Here is a 9,891-nt window from a genome sequence, read left to right on the forward strand (position 1 = left end):
ATGCCAGTCCACGCTTCAAAGCAATTGGAACTCTTTTTCTGGAATGGCCATCAGAGCTGTCATTATATTACCCTTGATGTCCTGAATGTCATCAAAATGTGTTCCTTTCAATATTTCCTTTATCTTTGGGTAAAGAAAGAAGTCATTGGGGACCAGATCAGGTGAGTAGGGAGGGTGTTCCAATACAGTTATTTGATTACTGGCTAAAAACTCCCTCACAGACAGGATGTGTGAGCTGGTGCATTGTCGTGAAGCAAGAGCCATGGGCTGTTGGTGAAAAGTTCAGGTTGTCTAACTTTCTCACACAGCCTTTTCAGCACTTCCAAGTAGTAAACTTGGTTAACTGTTTGTCCAGTTGGTACAAATTCATAATGAATAATCCCTCTAATATCAAAAAAGGTTAGCAACATCGTTGCAACAAGTTCTCGAACTTAATTGTCAGACCTCATATGTTTGTGAAACATAAAAAAGAAGTCTGGAAAGATTGTATTGTTAATATTTTGCCGCATAACAAACCACCCTAAAACTAAGCGTCTTAAAACAACAACCATTTCTGTAGTTCATTATTTTGCAGGGCAACAATTTGGGTTGGGTTCAGTGGAGCAGTTCTGGTCTTGGGCTCCCTCATGATTCTGAAGTCAGTAGTCTATTAGCTAGAAACTCGTTGATCTAAGATTGCCTCAGCTAGACAGTTCATCTCTGCTCTTCCTGGTCTCTCATTCCCAAGGAAACTAGCATCGGTTTGATCACATGTACCTCCTAGGGTTCTAAGAGCAAGAGTGAATCCTAAGCTGAGAGCTGGCATGTTATTTCTGCCACATTCTCTTGGCCAAAGTAAATCAAAAGGCCAGCTCAGGTTCCAGGGGAAGGCAAATAGACTCTACCTCTTTATATGAGAAGCTGCCAAGTCACATTGTAAAGGGACGTGGATACAGGGAAGAGAATAATTGTGGCAACTTTTGCATACAATCTACCACTAATGTGTTAGTGGTGTGTATTTAGGACATGGAATTACAGGTGATTTTTACTTTATTCTTTATATTTTTCTATACTAGCAATATTTTTTACAATAAACATGTCACAACTTTTGTTACCAAAATTAAGTTGCTATTGCCATCTTAAAATTTTACTAAAACTTTTTAATGGCATTGCAAAATGATCATGATATAACCTTGAGTAAAAGAGCATGATGTACAATTATAAAGTATATGCACAATATATTCAAAAATTTAAAATGCACAGAGAACGGTCTAGAAGGAATTACCAAAATGTTAACAATGGTGCCATTGGGTGTGGGGTTATTGGTATTTCTATATTCTACGAAACTTCCTACATTTTCTATAATTAAAAGAAATTATTTTATTAATTAGAAGAGAAAACATAAAACTGAAAAATAAAGAGGTTTCTAAAAATGACATTCAAATGAAGGTTAAACAATTATGCCTAAAAGACATCATGTAACCAACAGTAACAGTGTGCCACACACTAAGAATGTTTAACTCAGTACTCTGCACCTGAAATCTAATTATAGGAACATCATTTTGGATACAGGGAAAAACAATGATGAACTTGTTTGTCTCCTTATGTAGAACCCCTCTGAAAAACATCAGCTAGGTGGATTTGAAGAAAACTACAGTACAATTTCCACATCCTCCAACACAATTTAGTAAAAATCCTATATTTTGGAGTTGTTGGGTGTTGCCTGAACAATATTAAAGCTTCTGCTTTACTGGTTTCTTATGTCTATGTCCAATTGATTGTGACTCCAAGTGCAGGAATGATTGATTGATTCCCTCTAACCTCCAACAGGAAAGCCAGACAAGTATAAGGAAGCGAGGCTCCTAAGGCACAAAATTCAAGGAGACACTCCTAGTTCAGGCCAGCCTGCACTTGTGTGACCCTGGGAGTGAATGCCCCCTTAAATGTTGCACCTACGCATCTCTCTTGCCTCACCCCAGTCCTGACCCTGCCTGAGAGAGCTGGTTTCACTCCTCTTTACCAGAATAGAAATACTCTCCATTTATGATTCTCAAGTTAGTGGTACTGACAGTGTCATAGCCCAGGTTCCCAGAAAGAAAGAATCTGAAGCCAAGGGCATATGTGTGGTTACTTTACCAAAGAATGCAGGCCCAGGAAGCAGGAGCAAGGCTGCAGGGCAGTGAGGCAGGGAAGGAGAAAGAATCAAGGTGAAGAGAATTTATCAGGCTGGCCACCAGTGAGTACAACTGATAACTCAGCCAGGAGATCACACCCCTGGGAAATCACATAAATGTCATCTCAGCCCCAGTTTGGGGAAGGAAGAGGGAAAAAAGGAAGACTTTATCCATAGGTTCCCATCTTTCATTGGAATTAATATGAGGCACTAATTCTCCAACACTGCCAGGGTACTCTTGAACAGTACTACTCTTAGATGCAGATAAGAAGTAACTCTGCCCTGGGCTTAATGCTATAGACTTGCCCTGCATACCACAAACTTACACACACACACACACACACACACACACACACACACACACACACAGTAGAGAGCATGTCTGCAATTTGGTGTCCTACCATCAGCACTGACACAGCACAATCTTTAACCCTAAACGTCTGCTCCTGTTCAGGACCCAGGGAATACTTCTTCACATGGCTTGCCCTCTGTGTATCCTCAAAGCTGAAGGCAACTGTGTCAAATGTGCATGAAGATTTGTAGGTAGTTCCACTGCAGACAGTGGAGACTAACTAATACCTTCTTGGAGTTCAGGACAGATTTGAGCAGCAAAAGTGCTTAGGTTAGGGAAAAAAAAAGATAAATTTGTTAACTTGTCAAATCCTTCTCAGAGAGCAGAAAGCCAATAGATTCTTCCATAGTGAAGTATTTCCCAATAGTGCCAAGCTTTCTTGTTTTTCTTTGTGTTCCAATACATGGTTCTGGAGGAACTGACGAATTAATGTTGTGTTCACAACAGTTGCATATGGTGGCAGAGGAGTATTTTGTAACATTAAATAAGTTGTTTTACTCTTAAATCGTATTGTCGCTCAGATCCAAACCATCTTCTATATTTTGCTTTGTAAAGCATGAAGTAAGCATGAAGCATAACAATGGGTCTCTGCAAAATACATTTCTACTTTCCACTAATAGGGAATAGAGAGGCTGTAAGGCCAGGGAAGGTAGGGACTTGCTCCTCCCTCCTGTTTGCTGGGTGTTCCTGTCAGTATCTCCTCCCCGGCAGCACTTTAGCTTGGCATATGTTTAGCTGGTTTATGTCCAGCTTTATCAAGGTGCCAGAGCAGCATCATGGCATCCATGAGCCAGGCAACTCTTCCTGTTCAAAAGCCTCTGCCCCAGTTCTGCAGTGCCCACCTCCAAGCTTCCAGTTTCTTCCGTGTTCTACCAGCCCTAGGCATGGTAGCTTCTGCAGATACAATCTTCAGGTCACCTTCATGACCCATTTTCAGTTTTTCAGTCCTCTGATACCCAATTCCTTAACTTTTTGCTGTTAAAACAACTGGTGTTATTTTTGTTTCCCTAACTGGCCCTGACTGATACAATAGGTCTGAATGTAGTAAGCATGAAGCATAACAATATTCTTTATACTGCAACTAGATGGACACCGAGTGCTGCAATGTGAATGCTTTATTTTTATCAACTTATTTAATAAGATTGAATTAAACTCTCAAAAAATTAAAATACAAGTTTATTTAAATACGTGGGCTTTAAAATTTTTTATATTAATGAATTATTATTTAAATTAGATCTTTTACTTTCAGTAATCTTGAGTATTTTGGAAGAAAAACTTATTTTTAAAACTTAATGTATTAGGATGAGAGACAGAGAGAGAAAATTATTAATTTATCTCAAGGAACTGGCTGATGAGATTTTGGAGGCTGGCAAGGTTGAAATCTATAGGACAGGCCAGCAAGACTGGAAGCTCGTGGGCAGAAATTGATGCCGCAGTCTTGAGGGAGAATTTCTTCTTGTCTAGGAAACTTCAGTTCTTGCTCTTAAGACCTTTAAACTGATTGGATGAGACCCACCTACATTATTGAGGGCAATCGCCTATACTTAAAGTCAATTGATTATAGATGTTAACCACATCTATAAAATATCCTCATAGCAACATCCAGATTAGTATGAATAACTAGGTAATATAGCCTAACCAGCTTGATACATAGAACTAACCATCATTTTTATATGTAAAATATAAAATACATAAAATAATGTTGTCAAATATATATAAAATATATAGAATATTTTATTTTTAAAATTTCACTTTAATTTACATTTTTATAAATATGTGTATATAAAGTTTGTGTATCTTGAATACTGTTATATTTGATTTAGAAATGAAAAAATACTTATATAAGTCCTGGGGATATAATGTACAGCTTGGTGAATTAGTTAATAATATTGTATTTTATATTTGAACATTGCTAAAAGAGTGGATCTTAAAAGTTCTCATCACAAGAACGAAAACAATTTTTTATAACTATGTATGGTGACATGTTAACCAGATTTATTGTGGTGATCATTTCTCAAGATATACAAGGATCAAATCTTTATGTTGTACATCTGAAACCAATATAATGTTATATGCCAATTATATCTCAATAAATAAATAAAACAAGCAAAAGAAATAAAAAATACAAAAGCGGAGCTCAGACACTAAAAAGAAACAGGCCCTCCCCATCAAAATGTTAACACCCCCTTTCTGTTCTCACAGGTCCACCCCTAACATTCGCAGATCCCTGGGCAAGAATATAAATGGCGTCTACTCATATTTGAATTTTTAAATCAATAAGTAAATTCTCCCTCTGTTACAAAATTTTGAGTTGCAGAAATTTCATCTATTTGTTCAAGTTGTAGATTTGATGAGAATAATTTTCTTGCTCATTTTCATTGTTTTTGATGAGTAATTAAACACTTGCTAAACAGAATTTGTAATATAATGTCCTGTTTGCTAAATTTAATCCTATGCAACTGAAGGCTGCTCATTTTCATTGTTTTCAGGTTTTGAAAATTTAAGCAGACCACCTCTTTCCAATATGAAAAATCTTAAATACCTTTGCTAAGCATGCTTTGATTAGGCAATGTCCCTTAAATATGTTGCAACTTGAGCATAAGAATATTTATGGCTGTCGTTTTCTGTCAAATTGCTTTATTAAAAGATTCATAACAACTTACTAACAAATATTTAATTTATTCACTTTTTTGGTTAATTTGGTAGGCCAAATTGATGGTAAACCAAAAATTATATTTTGTTTTTAGTTTAATTATTACTGAGGTGATAGTTTCCCAAGTGTGTACTTGAAGTAACACTATAAATCATGAGGCAGAAAATTATTTCTAGTTCCTAACCAAGTAATTCTACTTGTTAATGTATTCTAAAGAAAAATCCATACTAGGTATGAAAATATTTTCCTAGAGTTACAAATAATATAGAAAGCTTAGAACCAATGTTCAATCCTTGGAGACTTATTGTTTAATTATAATAAATTTATTTATCAACTTTATGCAGTTTAGCTGAACTCAAGCCCTAGAAGTAAGGACATACAGAAGAAGCCACCTCAAACTGGTAGGAGAGGCAGAGACTCAGAATGGGCTGGTCCCACACCTGCATGTGACCATTAAAAAATGGGAGGGATATCTTAGCTGTGGAGTGAGGGATCCCAGCCCCACACCAAGCTCCCCAGCCCAGGGTTCCTGTGCCAGGGAGATAAATCCCCAGAACATTAACATGCTTTCTGAAGCAGTTCTGGAACTCCTCTTTCACGAGTCTTCAGTTGCATTGTCGTGGCTGCCCCAATGTCCTCAATCTATTCAAAACATTTACCTTTCATGGTCATTTTGACTTTGCGGAAGAGCCAGAAGTTACACGGTGCCAGATCCAGTGAATAGGTGGATGAAGACACATGATCATGTTTTTATTTAACAGAAATTGCCATACCAGAAGCTATGTGTAACATGGAGCCTTTCCGTTGTGATCACAAAATATGGTGAATGCTGCTGCCAAATGCCATCCATAGTGCAGTCAGTTGGGTTAGGGCTATGGTTGAGAAAAGGTGTGTTTAAAGTGTACCATAAATCATCCTGCATCATGACAATGCTCTGTGTCACACATCACTTCTGGTATATGGCAATTTCTGTCAAATAAAAACATTACAGTGTGTCCTCATCCTCCTTATTCACTAGATCTGGCACTGTGCAACTTCTGGCTATTCCCCAAAGTCAAAATGATTCAGGACATCAAAGCAGCCACAACAGCACAGCTACAGGCACTCATGAAAAAGGACTTCCATAACTGCTTCAGAAAGTGGCAAGAACGATGGGATCTTCGAAGCAAGGGGGAGTATTTTGAGAGGGATTAATGGCAATGTGCCTTTTACTGTAATAATTTTTTTTAAATTTAAACATTCACCATATTGTTGATCACACCTCATAGTTACCTTCAAGGGAGCTTCCATAAGACTATCAGCTGATCTCTCAACAGAAACTTTGCAGTCCAGAAAGAGATTTGCACGGAATATTTAAAGTGATGAAAAGCAAGGACCTACAACCAAGATTACTCAACCCAGCAAAGCTATCATTTAGAATCAAAGAACAGATAAAGAGCTTCCCAGACAAGAAAAAGCTAAAAGAGTTCATTACCACCAAACCAGAATTACAAGGAATCTTAGAGCAATTTCTTTAAGATGAACGAGAGAGAGAGAGAAAATATGAATAATAAAATGGTAATAACTACATATCTATCAATAATTATTTCAAATGTAAATGGATTAAATGCTCCAATCAAAAGATAGGGTGGCTGAATGGATAAGAAAACAAGACCCTTACATATGCTGCCTACAAGAGATTCACTTCAGATTGAAAGACCTACACAGACTGAAAGTAAAATGATATTTCACACAAATGGAAATGAAAATTTTTGAAAGTTGAGGTAACAATACTTATACCAGACAAAACAGACTTTAAAACAAAGGCTACAGCAAGAGACAAAGAAGGATCCAGTAATCCCACTTCTGGGTATTTATCTGAAGAAACCCAAAACACTACTTGTGTTTTGCATACTTCAAGGAGGTGTATGCATACTTCAAGGAGGTGTATGCATCCATATGTTCATTGCAGCATTGTTTTCAATGGCCAAGATGTGGAAGCAGCAGCCTGGATGTCCATTGATGTATGAATGGGGAGATATATATATATATATATACACATATACATATATACATATATATATATGGTATTGCTTGGCCAGAGAAGAGAGTTGGTTCTTGCTATTTGCAGTGGCATGGATGGACCTGAAGGATACTGGCTGAGTGGAGAATGTCAGACAGAGTAACACAGATGCAATGTGATTTTGCTTATATGTAAAATCTAAAAAACAAAATAAACAAACAAAACAGAAACAAACTCATAGATACAGAGAACATATTGATGGTTGCCAGATGGGAGGGAGGTTGGAGGTGGGTGAAAAAGGGGAAGGGATTAAGTAAAAATTGGTAATTACAAAATAGTTATGGGGATATAAAGTAAAGCATAGGGAATATAGTCAATAATATGGTAATAACTATGTATAGTGCCAGGTGGGTACTAGGCTAGTCAGGGGATCACTTCTTATATAAATGTCTAACAACTAAGCTGCACACCTAAAATTAATATAAAATAATATTGAATGTCAACTGTAACTGAAAAATTAAAAAGGGGGGAAAAGGTGAAGAGAAATAAGAGGTTCAAATTTCCAGGTATAAAACAAATAAGTCATAGGGATGTAAGGTATAGTCAATAATATTGTGATAGCATAGTACGATGTCAGATGGTTGCTGGACTTACGGTAATTACTCTTTAGGTATATAAACATTGAATAACTATAGTGTATACCTGAAACTAATATAATATTGTATATTAGATATATTTTAAACAGGCAAAAGATTTATATGATCTGAAGAGAAACCAGAGTATTAGATATATTTTAATAAAAATCTTTTTAAAAGAGGTTATGCAGCTTTGGAAAGAAAAGGTTTTTTTAAAAGAATTCCATATATTCCACTAAAATTTTTGAACTCTTTAAAAACCTTTGTTATTCAGAGTTAAATAAAATATTCAACCTACTTTCTTTGGACAACCTTGATTTATGATTTACCGTGAAGGTAGAAACCATCTGAAGAGAACTCCATCAAGTTTTCTTTCATCAGCTTTAAATGTCTTTGTGTGTTGAATTGACTTTTCCTATTATCTTAAAGAAACATCCTACCTATTTTCCAAAAGTAAGTTTTCCACTTGTGTCCTTGGTTTGACTTCTTTCCTTTTCTCAAAACTCTGTCTCATCCTTACAGCCTCTCTCTTAAGGATTTGCCTCTTCTTTCACTAGTTCCTTTCCTGAAGGCTAATGATGTGGAGCATCTCTTCATGTGCTCACTGGCCATAGTTATATTTTCTACAGAGAAATGCCAATTTAAGTCCTCTGCCTATTTGTACATCAGGATATTTGTCTTCTAATATTTGAGTTGTAAGAATTCTTTCTGTATTCTGGATACAACTCCCTGACCAAATATTTGATTTACAAATACTCTTTCCCATTCTGTGGTTGGTTTCTCACTTTCTTAATGGTTATATTTGCAGCATAAGTTTTAAATTTGGATAAAATTCAATTTAATCCAATAAAATGCAGTGTTTTCTTTTGTTGTACATGTTTTATATTATATCTCAGAAGGCTTTGTCTAATCTAAATTCATGAAGATTTATTCCTATGTTTTCTTCTAAGAATTTTATAGTTTTAACTCTTGCATTTACATCTATGATCCTTCTAAATTAACTTTTTATACGGTGTGATAGCAACTTCATTCTTTTGCATGTGGCTATCCAGTTGTCTCATCATTTGTAGAAAAGACTATTCCTTCCCCATTGAATTATTTTGGCACCCTGTCAAAAATCAAGCAACCATAATGTAAAGAGTGTACTTTTGGACTCTCGATTCTATTCCATTGACCTATATGTCTATCCTCAGGCCAGTACCACGCTGACTTGATCACTTGTAGCTTTGTAGTAAGTTTTAAAATCTAGAAATGTGAATTCTCTCCCTGCCACTTTTGATCTTAGGCAAGTTACTTAATCTTCTCTCTTCAGATTCCTTATTCTGTTCAATAATGGTAAAAAAGAGTACCTCCTTATGAAAAATAAGTTCCCGTATACCTAAAGCTGAAGTAGAATAATATTGGATGTCAACTATAATTGAATATATATGTGTGTATACACACACACACACACCGGGGGTGACAAGAAACTGTATACAAATGGACACTTTGGTCAACGTTGCTCAAGCAGTAGTTCACCATAATCAGAAATGTCTGGATGCTGATGGTAACCACTTTGAGCATCTCTTGTAGTTGCAGAAGTCAAACGTGACTTTTATACATCTTTTGTTATCAGTATATATTGAGTAGTCCAACTTTAATACAGGTTTTTCCTTTCTAAAATGTGTATAAAGTTTTTGGCACCCCAGTATATATTGCCACCGAATATGGAGTACAGCATAGGGAAGATAGTCAATGGTATTGTAACAGCTGCATACCATGTCAGAGGGGTAGTAGATTGGGGCGGGGGGTTGTTACTTTGTGAGGGGTGTAAATGTCTAGTTATCGCGTTGCTTTGTACACCTGAAACTTATTTTAAGAAAAAAAAGAAAGAAAAAAAAGTTCCCAGATTCCTAAGGAAAAAAAATCAAAACCTGATTATTTTGTAGCCATAGAAATGTGTATCTGCTGTTATCAGATTTCAACCCATTTAATCAATCAAGGACAAATTGCCTCAGAGAATAATACACTTCTGCAAGCCAAACAATCAGTGCCACCCTTCATTTCTGAAAGCCAGCAAGTCAGCAACACTCTCACTCCACATGATGCTATAGAAAA

Source organism: Rhinolophus ferrumequinum, chromosome 7 (assembly GCF_004115265.2).
Source record: "Rhinolophus ferrumequinum isolate MPI-CBG mRhiFer1 chromosome 7, mRhiFer1_v1.p, whole genome shotgun sequence".
Taxonomy (NCBI): domain Eukaryota; kingdom Metazoa; phylum Chordata; class Mammalia; order Chiroptera; family Rhinolophidae; genus Rhinolophus; species Rhinolophus ferrumequinum.